Source organism: Schistocerca nitens, unplaced genomic scaffold (genome assembly GCF_023898315.1).
Source record: "Schistocerca nitens isolate TAMUIC-IGC-003100 unplaced genomic scaffold, iqSchNite1.1 HiC_scaffold_118, whole genome shotgun sequence".
Taxonomy (NCBI): Eukaryota; Metazoa; Arthropoda; class Insecta; order Orthoptera; family Acrididae; genus Schistocerca; species Schistocerca nitens.
The window spans coordinates 75808-94790 of NW_026045660.1; the positions used below are offsets into that span (position 1 = coordinate 75808).

The 18983-nt window shown below is 51.3% G+C and overlaps 20 non-coding genes across 20 annotated transcripts; 15 read left to right on the top strand and 5 right to left on the bottom strand.

Moving 5' to 3' along the window:
- Window positions 1–426: 426 nt before the first annotated feature.
- Window positions 427–498, bottom strand: Trnag-ucc (transfer RNA glycine (anticodon UCC)). Its single transcript has one exon. It is a non-coding gene; the product is annotated as a tRNA-Gly (tRNA).
- Window positions 499–845: 347 nt separating this feature from the next.
- Trnag-gcc (transfer RNA glycine (anticodon GCC)) lies at window positions 846–916 on the top strand. Its single transcript has one exon. It is a non-coding gene; the product is annotated as a tRNA-Gly (tRNA).
- A 381-nt stretch (window positions 917–1297) lies between these two features.
- On the top strand, window positions 1298–1370 carry Trnam-cau (transfer RNA methionine (anticodon CAU)). Its single transcript has one exon. It is a non-coding gene; the product is annotated as a tRNA-Met (tRNA).
- Window positions 1371–1675: 305 nt separating this feature from the next.
- Trnae-uuc (transfer RNA glutamic acid (anticodon UUC)) lies at window positions 1676–1747 on the top strand. The gene has a single exon. It is a non-coding gene; the product is annotated as a tRNA-Glu (tRNA).
- Window positions 1748–1945: 198 nt separating this feature from the next.
- On the top strand, window positions 1946–2019 carry Trnai-aau (transfer RNA isoleucine (anticodon AAU)). The gene has a single exon. It is a non-coding gene; the product is annotated as a tRNA-Ile (tRNA).
- A 592-nt stretch (window positions 2020–2611) lies between these two features.
- Window positions 2612–2683, bottom strand: Trnag-ucc (transfer RNA glycine (anticodon UCC)). Its single transcript has one exon. It is a non-coding gene; the product is annotated as a tRNA-Gly (tRNA).
- A 347-nt stretch (window positions 2684–3030) lies between these two features.
- Trnag-gcc (transfer RNA glycine (anticodon GCC)) lies at window positions 3031–3101 on the top strand. The gene has a single exon. It is a non-coding gene; the product is annotated as a tRNA-Gly (tRNA).
- Window positions 3102–3482: 381 nt separating this feature from the next.
- Trnam-cau (transfer RNA methionine (anticodon CAU)) lies at window positions 3483–3555 on the top strand. Its single transcript has one exon. It is a non-coding gene; the product is annotated as a tRNA-Met (tRNA).
- Window positions 3556–3860: 305 nt separating this feature from the next.
- On the top strand, window positions 3861–3932 carry Trnae-uuc (transfer RNA glutamic acid (anticodon UUC)). The gene has a single exon. It is a non-coding gene; the product is annotated as a tRNA-Glu (tRNA).
- Window positions 3933–4130: 198 nt separating this feature from the next.
- Window positions 4131–4204, top strand: Trnai-aau (transfer RNA isoleucine (anticodon AAU)). The gene has a single exon. It is a non-coding gene; the product is annotated as a tRNA-Ile (tRNA).
- A 592-nt stretch (window positions 4205–4796) lies between these two features.
- On the bottom strand, window positions 4797–4868 carry Trnag-ucc (transfer RNA glycine (anticodon UCC)). The gene has a single exon. It is a non-coding gene; the product is annotated as a tRNA-Gly (tRNA).
- Window positions 4869–5215: 347 nt separating this feature from the next.
- Trnag-gcc (transfer RNA glycine (anticodon GCC)) lies at window positions 5216–5286 on the top strand. The gene has a single exon. It is a non-coding gene; the product is annotated as a tRNA-Gly (tRNA).
- A 381-nt stretch (window positions 5287–5667) lies between these two features.
- On the top strand, window positions 5668–5740 carry Trnam-cau (transfer RNA methionine (anticodon CAU)). The gene has a single exon. It is a non-coding gene; the product is annotated as a tRNA-Met (tRNA).
- A 305-nt stretch (window positions 5741–6045) lies between these two features.
- On the top strand, window positions 6046–6117 carry Trnae-uuc (transfer RNA glutamic acid (anticodon UUC)). The gene has a single exon. It is a non-coding gene; the product is annotated as a tRNA-Glu (tRNA).
- Window positions 6118–6315: 198 nt separating this feature from the next.
- On the top strand, window positions 6316–6389 carry Trnai-aau (transfer RNA isoleucine (anticodon AAU)). Its single transcript has one exon. It is a non-coding gene; the product is annotated as a tRNA-Ile (tRNA).
- A 592-nt stretch (window positions 6390–6981) lies between these two features.
- Trnag-ucc (transfer RNA glycine (anticodon UCC)) lies at window positions 6982–7053 on the bottom strand. Its single transcript has one exon. It is a non-coding gene; the product is annotated as a tRNA-Gly (tRNA).
- A 6950-nt stretch (window positions 7054–14003) lies between these two features.
- Window positions 14004–14076, top strand: Trnam-cau (transfer RNA methionine (anticodon CAU)). The gene has a single exon. It is a non-coding gene; the product is annotated as a tRNA-Met (tRNA).
- Window positions 14077–14360: 284 nt separating this feature from the next.
- On the top strand, window positions 14361–14432 carry Trnae-uuc (transfer RNA glutamic acid (anticodon UUC)). Its single transcript has one exon. It is a non-coding gene; the product is annotated as a tRNA-Glu (tRNA).
- A 198-nt stretch (window positions 14433–14630) lies between these two features.
- Window positions 14631–14704, top strand: Trnai-aau (transfer RNA isoleucine (anticodon AAU)). Its single transcript has one exon. It is a non-coding gene; the product is annotated as a tRNA-Ile (tRNA).
- Window positions 14705–15289: 585 nt separating this feature from the next.
- Window positions 15290–15361, bottom strand: Trnag-ucc (transfer RNA glycine (anticodon UCC)). The gene has a single exon. It is a non-coding gene; the product is annotated as a tRNA-Gly (tRNA).
- Between the last annotated feature and the right edge of the window lie 3622 nt (window positions 15362–18983).

The following is an 18983-nucleotide window of genomic DNA, read 5'->3' on the forward strand; positions in this document are numbered from 1 at the left end:
TCTCAGCCGATAAAGACAAGATGAAAGAAAATGTCCGATTGCCGATTTGTAACAACTTTGGCCCTTGTCAGTACTTGGGCGGGTGAGCGCATGGGGACACAGGGTACTGTTGGCAGTTTTACTTCCTATTTTTTCTTTCTCCTTTGTTTTCGGAGCTACAACCCGATTCGGTCATGGACACGCCACCGTGAAAGGAAGGGGGAGTGCTGTGTGCCCATCGCCTCGCCTCGCCTCTCCTTACCTCTCTCAGTCGTTTCTCGTGCTTGTCGTTTTGATATAGGCCGATTTGAGAGCGTCAGCTCTCGCGTCAGCTGAGACAAGTCGAGACACACTATAGGCTGGTCTGCAGCGAGTAAGAAGGGGGAAAAAAACATTAATTTAAGGGCGCGTGGCGAAAGTACTCATACGCGAAATTAAAAAGCCCGTTGCGGTGGCCGGGAATCGAACCCGGATCAACTGCTTGGAAGGCAACTATGCTGACCATTACACCACCACCGCACAAGGAAGCGCCCCGACGCCGCGCTGTGTCGGCTTCCCGCCTGTCGGCAGCGGCCGAAGGTGACCGTACCTGGCAGGCGCATTTCGAGGTAGGCTAGGGGAGATCATCCAGCCGCATTCGGACGGCGTATCCGCGCACATTTCGCATCCTTTGGCAAGAGTCGGTGCCGGCACCGGCGACGCAAGAGTACGCAGAGGACCGCGTTCTGGCGGCATTTTTAAGTAGTGCAGTGCAGGATTCAGCGTCTGCAGCATCTTCTCGACAGAATGCTACGGCGCTTGACGGCAGTCCCACTTTCCCTTGAGACATCTGCTCGGCAAGCAGCGTGAAGTCACTACTGGCCCGAGCATCGGTGGTTCAGTGGTAGAATGCTCGCCTGCCACGCGGGCGGCCCGGGTTCGATTCCCGGCCGATGCATCGTTTTGCTGTTCCCGCGATAATGCTGCCGTGCTGCTTGCGCTCTTGAGATGCACGATCCACAAGAATGTATAGCTGGATTCCCTTGAGAAGAACCGAGAACGCAGCACTCGCGGGTCCCCACTAGGACGCTCGCATCATGTTCTACAGACTAGCGTCGGCCTGGCCTCACAATTTGCTATGTCCAGGTGCCTCCGAGGCACTGAACGTTAACGACAAGGAGTGCTGCCTATCGTTTGCAAAAGCTGCAGCAACACCGCAATCAACTGGGCCGGCAATGCACGTCTAGCAACAGAACACGTTATCCAGGAAGTACAGTGTCTTTACGTCTAACATTGGGTATGGTACTTACCCAGTTTCCAGGAAAAGCGGTTCACCCGTGCCTCGGTAGCGCAGTAGGCAGCGCGTAAGTCTCATAATCTTAAGGTCGTGAGTTCGATCCTCACCCGGGGCATTTAATTTTCTGTGACTGATGGTGATGCTGTTGCTAGGGCTCCAACTTATTTCTTGTTTGTTATCCACAACGGTTTCAACGCTTCAGCGGGAAAATGTTTACTCCCTGTTACTGCTACTTACAGCTTCCCTTTCCCTCTTCTCCCAGCACAGCATGAAGCCAAAAGCATTGCTCTGAGACGTTTGAGGTGCGCGCCTTGCCAGTCAGTATGCGCAAAGACGCTCGCAAAGAGAGAAGGGCGCCGACGCGGGACACGACACGAAATGCGACAAGCGACCGTCCGAACCGGCGAAGACACCCCCACATCCGGTGTGGTCTAGTGGCTAGGATACCTGGCTTTCACCCAGGAGGCCCGGGTTCGATTCCCGGTACCGGAACGCGATTTTTCCCACACGAACCGTGACAAGTTTGAGCTGACTGAGCTGCCGTTTCCCGTCCTGCTCGCAATATAGCTACTGTTTCGTGACCGTCAGCAGAATATAGACGAGGGAAGCAGACGTCCGATGACCATAGAAATGGTGTACGGCTTCATGCCATACGTTTCCAGCGTAGGGCTGAGCAACTGCATCTGCCGAGGCCCGTTAGCTCAGTTGGTTAGAGCGTCGTGCTAATAACGCGAAGGTCGTGGGTTCGATCCCCCCACGGGCCACTAGTCTTTTACTACTACAAAAAGGCAGCGCCGATTTCAGCAGGCGAGTGTGATGACCAAAAGATCATCACCCTGCGTGGAAGTTGACAGAGGATCCGAACCCGACTTGTCGGGAAGCGCTACAGCATTCACTCGGCAATGGCCATAATATGTTGAATACACTGGTTCTCAGCCGATAAAGACAAGATGAAAGAAAATGTCCGATTGCCGATTTGTAACAACTTTGGCCCTTGTCAGTACTTGGGCGGGTGAGCGCATGGGGACACAGGGTACTGTTGGCAGTTTTACTTCCTATTTTTTCTTTCTCCTTTGTTTTCGGAGCTACAACCCGATTCGGTCATGGACACGCCACCGTGAAAGGAAGGGGGAGTGCTGTGTGCCCATCGCCTCGCCTCGCCTCTCCTTACCTCTCTCAGTCGTTTCTCGTGCTTGTCGTTTTGATATAGGCCGATTTGAGAGCGTCAGCTCTCGCGTCAGCTGAGACAAGTCGAGACACACTATAGGCTGGTCTGCAGCGAGTAAGAAGGGGGAAAAAAACATTAATTTAAGGGCGCGTGGCGAAAGTACTCATACGCGAAATTAAAAAGCCCGTTGCGGTGGCCGGGAATCGAACCCGGATCAACTGCTTGGAAGGCAACTATGCTGACCATTACACCACCACCGCACAAGGAAGCGCCCCGACGCCGCGCTGTGTCGGCTTCCCGCCTGTCGGCAGCGGCCGAAGGTGACCGTACCTGGCAGGCGCATTTCGAGGTAGGCTAGGGGAGATCATCCAGCCGCATTCGGACGGCGTATCCGCGCACATTTCGCATCCTTTGGCAAGAGTCGGTGCCGGCACCGGCGACGCAAGAGTACGCAGAGGACCGCGTTCTGGCGGCATTTTTAAGTAGTGCAGTGCAGGATTCAGCGTCTGCAGCATCTTCTCGACAGAATGCTACGGCGCTTGACGGCAGTCCCACTTTCCCTTGAGACATCTGCTCGGCAAGCAGCGTGAAGTCACTACTGGCCCGAGCATCGGTGGTTCAGTGGTAGAATGCTCGCCTGCCACGCGGGCGGCCCGGGTTCGATTCCCGGCCGATGCATCGTTTTGCTGTTCCCGCGATAATGCTGCCGTGCTGCTTGCGCTCTTGAGATGCACGATCCACAAGAATGTATAGCTGGATTCCCTTGAGAAGAACCGAGAACGCAGCACTCGCGGGTCCCCACTAGGACGCTCGCATCATGTTCTACAGACTAGCGTCGGCCTGGCCTCACAATTTGCTATGTCCAGGTGCCTCCGAGGCACTGAACGTTAACGACAAGGAGTGCTGCCTATCGTTTGCAAAAGCTGCAGCAACACCGCAATCAACTGGGCCGGCAATGCACGTCTAGCAACAGAACACGTTATCCAGGAAGTACAGTGTCTTTACGTCTAACATTGGGTATGGTACTTACCCAGTTTCCAGGAAAAGCGGTTCACCCGTGCCTCGGTAGCGCAGTAGGCAGCGCGTAAGTCTCATAATCTTAAGGTCGTGAGTTCGATCCTCACCCGGGGCATTTAATTTTCTGTGACTGATGGTGATGCTGTTGCTAGGGCTCCAACTTATTTCTTGTTTGTTATCCACAACGGTTTCAACGCTTCAGCGGGAAAATGTTTACTCCCTGTTACTGCTACTTACAGCTTCCCTTTCCCTCTTCTCCCAGCACAGCATGAAGCCAAAAGCATTGCTCTGAGACGTTTGAGGTGCGCGCCTTGCCAGTCAGTATGCGCAAAGACGCTCGCAAAGAGAGAAGGGCGCCGACGCGGGACACGACACGAAATGCGACAAGCGACCGTCCGAACCGGCGAAGACACCCCCACATCCGGTGTGGTCTAGTGGCTAGGATACCTGGCTTTCACCCAGGAGGCCCGGGTTCGATTCCCGGTACCGGAACGCGATTTTTCCCACACGAACCGTGACAAGTTTGAGCTGACTGAGCTGCCGTTTCCCGTCCTGCTCGCAATATAGCTACTGTTTCGTGACCGTCAGCAGAATATAGACGAGGGAAGCAGACGTCCGATGACCATAGAAATGGTGTACGGCTTCATGCCATACGTTTCCAGCGTAGGGCTGAGCAACTGCATCTGCCGAGGCCCGTTAGCTCAGTTGGTTAGAGCGTCGTGCTAATAACGCGAAGGTCGTGGGTTCGATCCCCCCACGGGCCACTAGTCTTTTACTACTACAAAAAGGCAGCGCCGATTTCAGCAGGCGAGTGTGATGACCAAAAGATCATCACCCTGCGTGGAAGTTGACAGAGGATCCGAACCCGACTTGTCGGGAAGCGCTACAGCATTCACTCGGCAATGGCCATAATATGTTGAATACACTGGTTCTCAGCCGATAAAGACAAGATGAAAGAAAATGTCCGATTGCCGATTTGTAACAACTTTGGCCCTTGTCAGTACTTGGGCGGGTGAGCGCATGGGGACACAGGGTACTGTTGGCAGTTTTACTTCCTATTTTTTCTTTCTCCTTTGTTTTCGGAGCTACAACCCGATTCGGTCATGGACACGCCACCGTGAAAGGAAGGGGGAGTGCTGTGTGCCCATCGCCTCGCCTCGCCTCTCCTTACCTCTCTCAGTCGTTTCTCGTGCTTGTCGTTTTGATATAGGCCGATTTGAGAGCGTCAGCTCTCGCGTCAGCTGAGACAAGTCGAGACACACTATAGGCTGGTCTGCAGCGAGTAAGAAGGGGGAAAAAAACATTAATTTAAGGGCGCGTGGCGAAAGTACTCATACGCGAAATTAAAAAGCCCGTTGCGGTGGCCGGGAATCGAACCCGGATCAACTGCTTGGAAGGCAACTATGCTGACCATTACACCACCACCGCACAAGGAAGCGCCCCGACGCCGCGCTGTGTCGGCTTCCCGCCTGTCGGCAGCGGCCGAAGGTGACCGTACCTGGCAGGCGCATTTCGAGGTAGGCTAGGGGAGATCATCCAGCCGCATTCGGACGGCGTATCCGCGCACATTTCGCATCCTTTGGCAAGAGTCGGTGCCGGCACCGGCGACGCAAGAGTACGCAGAGGACCGCGTTCTGGCGGCATTTTTAAGTAGTGCAGTGCAGGATTCAGCGTCTGCAGCATCTTCTCGACAGAATGCTACGGCGCTTGACGGCAGTCCCACTTTCCCTTGAGACATCTGCTCGGCAAGCAGCGTGAAGTCACTACTGGCCCGAGCATCGGTGGTTCAGTGGTAGAATGCTCGCCTGCCACGCGGGCGGCCCGGGTTCGATTCCCGGCCGATGCATCGTTTTGCTGTTCCCGCGATAATGCTGCCGTGCTGCTTGCGCTCTTGAGATGCACGATCCACAAGAATGTATAGCTGGATTCCCTTGAGAAGAACCGAGAACGCAGCACTCGCGGGTCCCCACTAGGACGCTCGCATCATGTTCTACAGACTAGCGTCGGCCTGGCCTCACAATTTGCTATGTCCAGGTGCCTCCGAGGCACTGAACGTTAACGACAAGGAGTGCTGCCTATCGTTTGCAAAAGCTGCAGCAACACCGCAATCAACTGGGCCGGCAATGCACGTCTAGCAACAGAACACGTTATCCAGGAAGTACAGTGTCTTTACGTCTAACATTGGGTATGGTACTTACCCAGTTTCCAGGAAAAGCGGTTTACCCGTGCCTCGGTAGCGCAGTAGGCAGCTCGTAAGTCTCATAATCTTAAGGTCGTGAGTTCGATCCTCACCCGGGGCATTTAATTTTCTGTGACTGATGGTGATGCTGTTGCTAGGGCTCCAACTTATTTCTTGTTTGTTACCCACAACGGTTTCAACGCTTCAGCGGGAAAATGTTTACTCCCTGTTACTGCTACTTACAGCTTCCCTTTCCCTCTTCTCCCAGCACAGCATGAAGCCAAAAGCATTGCTCTGAGACGTTTGAGGTGCGCGCCTTGCCAGTCAGTATGCGCAAAGACGCTCGCAAAGAGAGAAGGGCGCCGACGCGGGACACGACACGAAATGCGACAAGCGACCGTCCGAACCGGCGAAGACACCCCCACATCCGGTGTGGTCTAGTGGCTAGGATACCTGGCTTTCACCCAGGAGGCCCGGGTTCGATTCCCGGTACCGGAACGCGATTTTTCCCACACGAACCGTGACAAGTTTGAGCTGACTGAGCTGCCGTTTCCCGTCCTGCTCGCAATATAGCTACTGTTTCGTGACCGTCAGCAGAATATAGACGAGGGAAGCAGACGTCCGATGACCATAGAAATGGTGTACGGCTTCATGCCATACGTTTCCAGCGTAGGGCTGAGCAACTGCATCTGCCGAGGCCCGTTAGCTCAGTTGGTTAGAGCGTCGTGCTAATAACGCGAAGGTCGTGGGTTCGATCCCCCCACGGGCCACTAGTCTTTTACTACTACAAAAAGGCAGCGCCGATTTCAGCAGGCGAGTGTGATGACCAAAAGATCATCACCCTGCGTGGAAGTTGACAGAGGATCCGAACCCGACTTGTCGGGAAGCGCTACAGCATTCACTCGGCAATGGCCATAATATGTTGAATACACTGGTTCTCAGCCGATAAAGACAAGATGAAAGAAAATGTCCGATTGCCGATTTGTAACAACTTTGGCCCTTGTCAGTACTTGGGCGGGTGAGCGCATGGGGACACAGGGTACTGTTGGCAGTTTTACTTCCTATTTTTTCTTTCTCCTTTGTTTTCGGAGCTACAACCCGATTCGGTCATGGACACGCCACCGTGAAAGGAAGGGGGAGTGCTGTGTGCCCATCGCCTCGCCTCGCCTCTCCTTACCTCTCTCAGTCGTTTCTCGTGCTTGTCGTTTTGATATAGGCCGATTTGAGAGCGTCAGCTCTCGCGTCAGCTGAGACAAGTCGAGACACACTATAGGCTGGTCTGCAGCGAGTAAGAAGGGGGAAAAAAACATTAATTTAAGGGCGCGTGGCGAAAGTACTCATACGCGAAATTAAAAAGCCCGTTGCGGTGGCCGGGAATCGAACCCGGATCAACTGCTTGGAAGGCAACTATGCTGACCATTACACCACCACCGCACAAGGAAGCGCCCCGACGCCGCGCTGTGTCGGCTTCCCGCCTGTCGGCAGCGGCCGAAGGTGACCGTACCTGGCAGGCGCATTTCGAGGTAGGCTAGGGGAGAACATCCAGCCGCATTCGGACGGCGTATCCGCGCACGTCGCGCAGAGCTCCGCTGTTGTCGTCGGTTTGTTTACATCGCCGGGACTTTGGCGCTTCGTTGTTCGTGATTTCTGCATTGAAGATTTGTAAGTAACAAAATGTCGACATTTTCGATAGCTAACACCGCTCAGTGTGTATTTGATAGAAGTGCTGTCCGGCCTACCGCGTTTGAAATACACGAGTGGTTATTCGAAGACCTAAAGATACCGGAAGAAATCGTAGACACCTTTCAATTGGACTTTGTTCAGTATTGCTTGTTCTTGAAATTTACCTCTGGGGACATGTGTGAAAAGTTTGTTGCTAAATTTGGTGGCAGTCGCCGTTTTAAACATGCAGACGGCAGTATTAGTAATGTGCAAATTGTGGCGTCAGGTTTTGGTATTCGAACTGTTCGAGTTTTTAATGTCCCACCGGAATGCCCTGATCAAGTTTTATCTCGTGCCTTGTCGCGATTTGGTGACGTTCTTAACGTTACAATGGAGAAATGGTCTAGTGCATATCGTTATAAAGTTGCTAGTGGTGTCCGTAGTGTACGGATGGACCTGAAACAACATATTCCTTCCTACTTTGTAATTGGTGGGGTTCGTGCACAGGTCTCATATATCGGGCAACCGCCGACATGTGCCGTATGTCATTCTACGGAACATTTGAGGGGTGACTGCCCTCGACGGCGGCCTGTTCAGTTACCGCGCGAAGATGTTGTGGGTGGTGGCGATAAATTTGTGCCCCTCATGAGTGAGATTGTAGCAGGAACATCGTTTACCGGTCCGACCGACCGAGCGGCCGACGACCGTTGCCTCCGACGAAGACCCGTCCGTCGCGGAACATAGTCACACGACTGTCGGGCAGGAGGAAATGGAGGTTGTCCAGGACCCGCCTACCCCGACCGACCGGGTTGATGACGAAAGGGACGCACGCTCTGTTAATGCCGATGCCGTTCAATCGGAACCGGTGAAGGCAACAGACACTTCTTTAGCCCCGCCGCCCCTTCCGGTGCCAACTTCTGCCGATCCTGTGAAGCCTTCAGCGGCAAATAACACGCAACGTCGCCAGCGGGGCAAGGGTAAACAGGTCAAGGATCCGAACCCAGCCGCCCTCGCGAATCCGCCAGCCACGGAGAGTGGCAGTGAAAGTGAGGCGATGTCACAAGGTTCCTCTCGTAGTAGCAGCCCCGCCAGGACAGAGAAGATCCGAGCACACACTGAACGCTTAAAACAATTTCTCAGTGCTGGGAAGGAACAGGACGTTGCCGCTGCGAAGCGTAAATTAGAACAGGGCAGTGAGCAGTTACCACAGCGCCCGCGCAAACATTCTGTGCCGTCACAGCCGGCCGTAACATCGCGCGGCGGCCGGGCGGAAGCCACCAAGCCGTCGGGCGACGCACGACCACCCCCGCCACCTGACAGTCACGGCCCGTGGTGGCAGCAGGAGGACGAGGGGGGCCAGTAGCCATGCGCGCAGACTCACATCGTTCTAATGAGTCCACCTACATTGCAATTGACCTAGAAACGCATGTGTCTTGAACTGTGTCCAGTGTATTGTTGTGCCATGTTTTTGTAGCCTTGCTACTAACCGCTACAGTGTTTTAAGACCTATTGCAAATTCCATTTTATGCCAGCTGCCATTCATTTAAGTATACGTCCGGCGTTTTATCACTTCGTTGGTGCTTTATATTGCTCTGTCTTGTCCATCTGCTTCAAATGTCAACGCACCCACACCCATCGAGTGTGTTTTCTGTTTTGACATTAACCGTTGCCGGTATTTCAGCGGTGCAAAAGGTAGCTGCATTTAAAGATGTTTTATATCATGGAAATTTTAGTATTGCCCTTCTTCAAGAAGTGTCTAGTGGTGTTTTTAGCTATATTCCAGGCTACGATGCTATTTACACCCTTAATAGTGACAATAACTGTGGCACAGTAAATTTTCCGCACAGTATTGTCCACGAGATACGAAATGTGTTGCAGTGCTTCTTGACTGTTTTATTGGGGTGCTTAAGGCGCTGCATCTGAGTCTTCCGTTTCTCATTTTCTTGCTAATTCTTGAGTGTCTGTGTTTTAAATGGCCGCCGCTCGTCAACATCTAAAGACCTTCTCAATTTTTTCACTCAATATCAATCGCATCATAGCTGCGCATAAAATAGCAAGTTTTATAGACTTTTTAACTTTGGGAGGCTATGACGTTGCATTACTCCAAGAAGTCACTGTTAAGCGCTTCCATAACGTCCCTGGCTACGATGTAATCTATAACATTAACGTTGAAGGAACTTGTGGCACCGCTGTTCTTTATAAAACTGTATTGCAACCCTCTAACGTTCAATTTTTACCGAATGGCCGCTTACTTACGTGTACGATCCAGGATGTCACATTTATTAATATATACGCGCCGAGTGGCACTGATCATAAACGTGCTCGTTCTGTTTTTTTTAATCAAGATGTGGTTCCGTTCTTTGCGTCGACCCGCAATGTAGTAGTTGGCGGCGACTTTAACTGTGTTACTGCTGCGGCCGATCAATTTCCCACGGCTACCAGGTGCCCGGAACTTTCCCAACTAATTGTGACCAATGACTTGATCGATGTTTGGCGTCATTTTCATCCTACCACGACGCAATACACACATTTTTATGCGACAGGTGCCAGCAGAATTGATCGTATTTATGTGTCGCGGCCACTTCAAACCTATCTTCAGAGGGTTGCGGTACATCCCGTCGCTTTTAGTGATCACTGCGGTGTTGTGTGTGACGTGCAATTACTGGCCAATAGGCAGGCGCCACCTTCCCGTATTTGGCAACTCAATACCCGTCATCTCTCTGACGCCGGTTTACGTTGCGAGATTCAGAACGTGTGGCGGCTTTGTTCTGAAAAACGGGGAAATTATGCCACGGTCTTACAATGGTGGGTCGACTTAGCCAAACCACAGTTGCGCAGTGTTGCGATGCGGTATGCAAGGGAGGCGTCGTTTTGGAAGAGGCGCACCATTGCCTTTTATCAGCAGTGCCTCCAAGATGCGCTTGATGCGCCCGTGGCGCCAGATCAAAACTTACGCGCACGTTTGAATAGAATTAAAAGCAAGATACTCCATCATCACCTCCACAAGGCACACGGTGTTCTGATTAGGAGCCGGCCGCAGTGTGACACCATTCACGAAGTGCCAACGCTTTACCACTTGGCACGCGAGAAACGGTTGGCGCGGAGGAAAGACATTACCACCCTCATCACGGCCACGGGTGCTCGTCTCACGGCGAAGCATGAGATCGTTCCCTACGTCTCCGACCACTTTAAGAGACTGTTCGGACAGACTGCTGCCGACGATGTCGCACGTTCCTTCCTATTAGATGAATTGGGTACTGTCATCTCTGAATCTGACCGTCAGTCACTGGATGAGATGTTGTCACAGGACGATGTGAAAGACGTCTTGCGTTCGTGTCGTCGGGGGAAGTCTCCAGGTCTAGATGGTCTTCCCATCGAATTTTACCTGGCTTATTGGGATATTTTCGGTGAGACTTTGACGATCATGATAAATGACATTGTTCGTGGTGCTGCTGTCCCTTCGAAGTTCGTTGAAGGGCGTATTGTATTAATTCCGAAGACACCGACAGCATGCCGTGTTGAGGCATTACGCCCTATCACACTTTTAAATGCAGATTATAAACTGGCGGCACGATGCCTCGCAACGAAACTCAGTGTGGTCATGGACAGGATCATCAGTCCCTTTCAGTCGTGTGGTGTGAAACGTCGTAGCATTTTTCACGCTGCGGCTTCATACCGAGACGTGGTCGCGTACGCAGCAATTAATGACCTGTCCGCTGGCATTCTCTCCATCGACTTTGCCAATGCATTCGACCGTATCGGGCACGATTATCTTCTGTCCGTCATGACAAAACTGGGGTTCGGCGGCCACTTTCTCGATGCTATACGGCATCTTTTAACGTCGGCGACGTCAGTAATTGTAATCAATGGTTGGCAGTCGCCGCCCATTCCTATTACAAGATCTGTCAGACAGGGCTGTCCTTTATCAATGCTCCTATTTGTCATTGCGCTCGACCCGTTTTTGCGCGCAGTCGGTCGAATCATTGAAGGTGTCCAGGTCTGTCACGTCTCTCTCAAATGTGCTGCCTATGCTGACGACGTGGGACTTTTCATGGGGCGGGCACATGACTTGGACAGAGTTCGCGATGTTCTGACATTGTACAAACGTGCCTCTGGCGCCGTTTTGAATACGCGGAAAACTGTATTGGTACCACTGGGTCGGCGGGAACTGTCTGCTGAACAGGACTGGTTCCGTGTTGTGCGCACCCACAAAATTTTAGGACTCGACATTGTAGCGTGCCCACAAAAAATGCAAGTTTTAAACTGGAGGCGAATTCTTGGCACTGTGAAGGCCCTATGTCGCAGCCACTCAGGTCGCCGAGTCAACTTACATCAACGTGTGGCTGTCATTAATACATTCATCTTATCGAATGCGTGGTACATCGCCCAACTGCTTAGTGTTCCGAAGCCGGTCGGGAGGGCGATTTCGCAGGCAGTCTACTGGCATCTGTGGCGGCATGAAATTTTTAAACTCAAGGCTTCGACCTGTGTCATCGACAGGCAGCTGGGCGGCCTCGGGTTCATCGAAGTTCCACGCAAATGCGGCGCGCTGCTCGTCCACCGGACAGCCACCCTGCAGTCCGACGACCCGGCAGGAACCACCGCGGCACTCCTGGAGCTCTACCGCCCACACTCTGAAGCGGCGCCCGTCTCTCTCGCGGCCATCCCGTACAAGATGTCCTACATACGGGAGTACTTTTTAACGAGGAGCTACGCTCTGTCGACGGCTACCGACAGACACAGGACCGCCCGCGGACTCTACGTTGCCCTGACTGGACAACCTCCGCGTCATAAACTGGTGCTCCGGAACCCCACAGTGGACTGGGTGAAGGTGTGGGCAAACATCAACAACCCAGTGTTGCCGTCGGACGTGAGTGTGCTCTGGTTTAAAATCGTCAACAACACGCTATCGACGAACCAGCGGCTAGCCGACATTCACCTCCTTCCCTCTGCCGACTGTGGAAGATGTGGTGTTGTGGACACACGGGAACATCGTTTTGAGTGTGCATCGGTGTCGACGGTATGGCGGCTGTGTCAACGAATGGTCGCCCACATTAATAGAACGCCTCCTCACCTTGTGACTGTTCGTCGTGTGATAGTGCCTAACTTCCAAGCTTTCCCGCGGACAAAAAATAACGCCACTGTCTGGATATTAGGGCATACGATTTATGCCCTTATCGATATGGCCGTCACTGATACTGTGATTTACCTGGATTATTTGTGGGCCCAGTATATGATACTGAAGGATTGCGTTCAATTTCGCGAACTGTTTGCGAATTTTTTGAAGGCGGCCTTGGATTATGGCTATGAAATGGAACTGCGACAAACACCTTGAACTGCGATTTACTGAGCTGACGCGTTCCACTTTTTATTTATTTTTCATGCTTTTATTTGTTTTATTTGTGTTATGGTTGGTGAATTGTGCCACCAACTCACTACGGGTCCTTCTGGTTTTATCTAAAAATGGTTCAAATGGCTCTGAGCACTATGGGACTTAACATCTTTGGTCATGAGTCCCCTAGAACTTAGAACTACTTAAACCTAACTAACCTAAGGACAGCACACAACACCCAGCCATCACGAGGTAGAGAAAATCCCTGACCCCGCCGGGAATCGAACCCGGGAACCCGGGCGTGGGAAGCGAGAACGCTACCGCACGACCACGAGATGCGGGCTGGTTTTATCTCCAAGAGAGGAGTGTCCCTTTAATTTTGAGGAATTTAATTTGTGCCCGGGACTTCATGGGTATTTTAGACGATACGGCCTGTTTGTGTGGAACATTCATAGTTGCAGGAGTGTTTTTTCCAGTCTCTTAATTTCTTTTCCCGGACTGTCGCGATTTCATTTTATTACTTTTAGGTGATTTTTATTTCTTTCGTGTGATGCACACTTCGACGTAAACTCTCGTGTTGTGCTGTTTGACACCTGTTTTGTAACAACTCTCTGCTACATCGGAGTGACACGTTCGTCAAGAGGGAGAATATTTTACTTTCAAGCGCAATATGTTTTTAGTTGAAATACGAGCTGAAGAGTTGAACCGGCGGAGGAAGGAAGACCGTCCACGAATTCCGCGATAAAATTACTTTTAGTTCTTCATTTTTCTCTGGCAGAAGACAGCATACCATCTGAGGAGAAGATGATTTTGTTTTAAGTTTTCCTCTGTTCCACGAAGTTCGACAGTCCAGCAAATATAGCGTTGAAGCTCGCCGAAGAAGGCATGTTTTGGTGAGAGCAAGGAGGGCTATAAGGGGAGTTGGGAGGCCCTAAAAAAAAAAAAAAAAAAAGTGGTAGAATGCTCGCCTGCCACGCGGGCGGCCCAGGTTCGATTCCCGGCCAATGCATCGTTTTGCTGTTCCCGCGACAATGCTGCCGTGCTGCTTGCGCTCTTGAGATGCACGATCCACAAGAATGTATAGCTGGATTCCTTTGAGAAGAACCGAGAACGCAGCACTCGCGGGTCCCCACTAGGACGCTCGCATCATGTTCTACAGACTAGCGTCGGCCTGGCCTCACAATTTGCTATGTCCAGGTGCCTCCGAGGCACCGAACGTTAACGACAAGGAGTGCTGCCTATCGTTTGCAAAAGCTGCAGCAACACCGCAATCAACTGGGCCGGCAATGCACGTCTAGCGACAGAACACGTTATCCAGGAAGTACAGTGTCTTTACGTCTAACATTGGGTATGGTACTTACCCAGTTTCCAAGACTAGCGGTTCACCCGTGCCTCGGTAGCGCAGTAGGCAGCGCGTAAGTCTCATAATCTTAAGGTCGTGAGTTCGATCCTCACCCGGGGCATTTAATTTTCTGTGACTGATGGTGATGCTGTTGCTAGGGCACCAACTTATTTCTTGTTTGTTATCCACAACGGTTTCAACGCTTCAGCGGGAAAATGTTTACTCCCTGTTACTGCTACTTACAGCTTCCCTTTCCCTCTTCTCCCAGCACAGCATGAAGCCAAAAGCATTGCTCTGAGACGTTTGAGGTGCGCGCCTTGCCAGTCAGTATGCGCAAAGACGCTCGCAAAGAGAGAAGGGCGCCGACGCGGGACACGACACGAAACCGGCGAAGACACACCCACATCCGGTGTGGTCTAGTGGCTAGGATACCTGGGTTTCACCCAGGAGGCCCGGGTTCGATTCCCGGTACCGGAACGGAATTTTTTCCACACGAACCGTGACACGTTTGAGCTGACCGAGCTGCCGTTTCCCGTCCTGCTCGCAATATAGCTACTGTTTCGTGACCGTCAGCAGAATATAGACGAGGGAAGCAGACGTCCGACGACCATAGAAATGGTGTACGGCTTTATGCCATACGTTTCCAGCGCAGGGCTGAGCCACTGCATCTGCCGAGGCCCGTTAGCTCAGTTGGTTAGAGCGTCGTTCTAATAACGCGAAGGTCGTGGGTTCGATCCCCCCACGGGCCACTACTCTTTTACTACTACGAAAAGGCAGCGCCGATTTCAGCAGGCGAGTGTGATGACCAAAAGATCATCACCCTGCGTGGAAGTTGACAGAGGATCCGAACCCGACTTGTCGGGAAGCGCTACAGCATTCACTCGGCAATGGCCATAATATGTTGAATACACTGGTTCTCAACCGATAAAGACAAGATGAAAGAAAGTGTCCGATTGCCGATTTGTAACAACTTTGGCCCTTGTCAGTACTTGGGCGGGTGAGCGCATGGGGACACAGGGTACTGTTGGCAGTTTTACTTCCTATTTTTTCTTTCTCCTTTGTTTTCGGAGCTACAACCCGATTCGGTCATGGACACGCCACCGTGAAAGGAAGGGGGAGTGAGGTGTGCCCATCGCCTCGCCTCTCCTTACCTCTCTCAGTCGTTTCTCGTGCTTGTCGTTTTGATATAGGCCGATTTGAGAGCGTCAGCTGAGCAAAGTCGAAACAAGTCGAGACACACTATAGGCTGGTCTGCAGCGAGTAAGAAGGGGGAAAAAAACATTAATTTAAGAGCGCGTGGCGAAAGTACTCATAGGCGAAATTAAAAAGCCTGTTGCGGTGGCCGGGAATCGAACCCGGATCAACTGCTTGGAAGGCAACTATGCTGACCATTACACCACCACCGCACAAGGAAGGGCCCCGACGCCGCGCTGTGTCGGCTTCCCGCCTGTCGGCAGCGGCCGAAGGTGATCGTACCTGGCAGGCGCATTTCGAGGTAGGCTAGGGGAGAACATCCAGACGCATTCGGACGGCGTATCCGCGCACGTCGCGCAGAGCTCCGCTGCCGTCGTCGGTTTGTTTACATCGCGGGGACTTTGGCGCTTCGTTGTTCGTGATTTCTGCTTTGAAGATTTGTAAGTAACAAAATGTCGACATTTTCGAGAGCTAACACCGCTCAGTGTGTATTTGATAGAAGTGCTGTCCGGCCTACCGCGTTTGAAATACACGAGTGGTTATTCGAAGACCTAAAGATACCGGAAGAAATCGTAGACACCTTTCAATTGGACTTTGTTCAGTATTGCTTGTTCTTGAAATTTACCTCTGGGGACATGTGTGAAAAGTTTGTTGCTAAATTTGGTGGCAGTCGCCGTTTTAAACATGCAGACGGCAGTATTAGTAATGTGCAAATTGTGGCGTCAGGTATTGGTGTTCGAACTGTTCGAGTTTTTAATGTCCCACCGGAATGCCCTGATCAAGTTTTATCTCGTGCCTTGTCGCGATTTGGTGACGTTCTTAACGTTACAATGGAGAAATGGTCTAGTGCATATCGTTATAAAGTTGCTAGTGGTGTCCGTAGTGTACGGATGGACCTGAAACAACATATTCCTTCCTACTTTGTAATTGGTGGGGTTCGTGCACAGGTCTCATATATCGGGCAACCGCCGACATGTGCCGTATGTCATTCTACGGAACATTTGAGGGGTGACTGCCCTCGACGGCGGCCTGTTCAGTTACCGCGCGAAGATGTTGTGGGTGGTGGCGATAAATTTGTGCCCCTAATGAGTGAGATTTTTTTTTTTAAATCTTTATTTCCATATAATATTAATTATACAATGTAGCCCACTACCTTATTTAATTAGTGGGCCTAAGATCTCATACATTTATACAATTGCAGCTTTTCTAAATATAGGTTAGTAACTAGTAATTAGTATGTAGCAAAGTACATGGAAACTGCAATGGGCAATTGTTATGTTGATTAACGACTAAGTCGTAACCTAATTAACTAACTGTACTAGTCACTAAGCCTGCAGCGTTACAAAGGTGTCAGCTACTAATATAAACCTACTGTTTGGCCTTGCTCATTGAGCTAACCCCAATGCGCGTGCCCCTGACACTGGGCAGGCCATGGAGTTAGTCGCTGCAGGTTCCTAAAAGAAGTATCTATTTCTAGGTCTACAACTAAACTTAATCTAACGTCACAATCGGGTGCATTGTCTAGATAGGTGGGGTTGCACCCCACTCCCCCTAATCCCGGGGCTCGGGGGATTCTAGACTGAGGAGTCGACCTTTCCGTTCCCGGGCGGATTGGGAATAGGGTGCTGTCTTTATCGGTGTTCCAATATGTCTCTAATCATGAGCTAATTTGGTTCATTCAGGTAGTCCCTTAAGACCTTCTGTGATACCGCGTTAGCCAATTTGTTAATGCTCTGAAAGGTGTCTTGATGTCTTAGCAGTCTATATGTGTTGTTATGAGGTAGTTGTCCGCGTAAGTCTGAGGCCACATCATTAAAGAGTGGGCACTCGTAGACCACATGGTCAGGAGTGCCCTCCAGAGCACCACAGTCACACGCAGGTGTTGCCTTTTTCCCAAATCGATATAGATATGTCGAATAGGGTCCATGACCAGTGAGAAAATGGATGAGTCCCCTGGTTGGTTCGAAATATTTCATTTCTATTCTCTCCCTGACATCTGGTAGTAAGTCAAAAGTCCTGCGCCCTGTTTCTTCGCTTTCCCATGAAAGTTGCCACAGCTGTTCCCCTCTTAACCTGATCTCTACTTTGTTTTCAGTCCTACTCCCTAGAATTTCCTCTATTTTGTCCAAGTTCCCCTTTTTTGCCCAATACCAGGCAGCCTGCTCCCGAATTTTGATGTCTAGTGGGGAGAGTCCCATTATTACTAACAGGGCTCCTCCCGGTGTGGTCCTGTAAGCCCCCATTGATCTCATAATCATATTTCTCTGCACTTTTCTCACTGTCATGGCGGGCACCACCCTCGTGAGCCTGTGTGCCCAGACTCCTGAACCGTAACCCATTATGGAGGTGAGTATGCTGTTATGATATAATTTGATGAGATGTGGTGGGAGGTGAAAGCCTTTATGACCAATGGAGATGAGGTTATTGAGTACTTGTAAAGCTCTTTGTGTTACGGTTTCAATGTGTCTGCCGAATGACCACCTCTCATCAATGATGATGCCTAGGTATCGAGTCTCATGTCGCCTAAGAACAGGTACGCCCTCTATCCTAACTGTTGGATTTCTGATTAGTTGTCCCTTTAGAAGGAGGTACGTTGATTTAGTTGGTGAAATTGTCATCTTAGTATTCCGGCACCAAAGTTGTAGTGTTTCTATAGTTCGTTGTATTTTGGGCTCTATGTCTTCACGGCTTCGGCCGCCAACCAGTAGGAGGAGGTCATCCGCGTAGGCTATCACCTCTAGCACTTCATCAGTTTGCTGTAAGTTATCCAGTAAGGGTTCCATGTGGATGTCCCAGAACAGGGGACCTAGTACGGAGCCCTGGGGACATCCCTTCGTGATTGTTTTTCTTATTCTTGTGCTAGGGGATGGTAGCCAGACCTCCCGATCCTCACAATAGCTCCTCAGACACCCATACAGCGGCCCTGGACACTCCTTCTCCCGTAAACAGGAGAAGAGCGAAGGCCACCACAGGTTGTCGAAGGCGCCACTTATGTCCACCATGATGCCGACAACATACTTGTACGGGGTAGAGCCACAGACCTCAGCCGCCAGGGCGATTGCATCAGATGCCGAACGCCCCGGTCTAAAGCCGAATTGCCTGTCGCTCATCCCGCACAGCACTCGGTGCGCAGCCAGTCTGTCAGCCAGCAGTTTCTCCAGAACCTTCCCAAGCAGATCGAGGAGGCAGATTGGCCGGTAAGATTTTGTTTCTGCTGGGTCTTTGTCGGCTCCTTTTTTGATAATGACTACATTAGCCCTCTTCCAAATTTGAGGGAACTTTTGCTGCCTCAGACATTCATTATATAGATGTGTTAGAGGAGCGACTATCTGGGGAGCCAGGAATTGCACCACCTCCGCCACAATGCCATCCGGCCCGGGAGCTTTCCCTATCTTCAGGGTTTTAATGTGGGCAGCTACCTCCTCTTCAGAGAATGGGTAGACTGCCGTATCATTTCCGTATACATTGCTTGTGTAGTGCTCTCGCAGCTGCCGTTGTTCATTTGTCTCTCCATCCGCTGTATCATCAGGCAGTAGGGACTGGAGAAGAACCTCGGCAGTTTCCTGCCAGGACTCTGTCATCCCGTCCCCCCGCCTGACAGTTGAGAGCTCCATCGGAGAGCGGATTTTTTCCCGGACAAGCTTATAGGGAATTCCCCAAGGATCGAGAGCTAGTTGGTTTAAAACAAAGTGTTCCCAACTTTTGGATCGTACTTCACGTAAGTGTTTGTGGAAATTTTCTTTTGCTTCCCGGTATAGTTGCAGCCATCTTTGCCTCTCAAGCCAGACGACACTGCGCTGGTAGTGCCTCCTGAGCCTTCTGACAGACCGACGC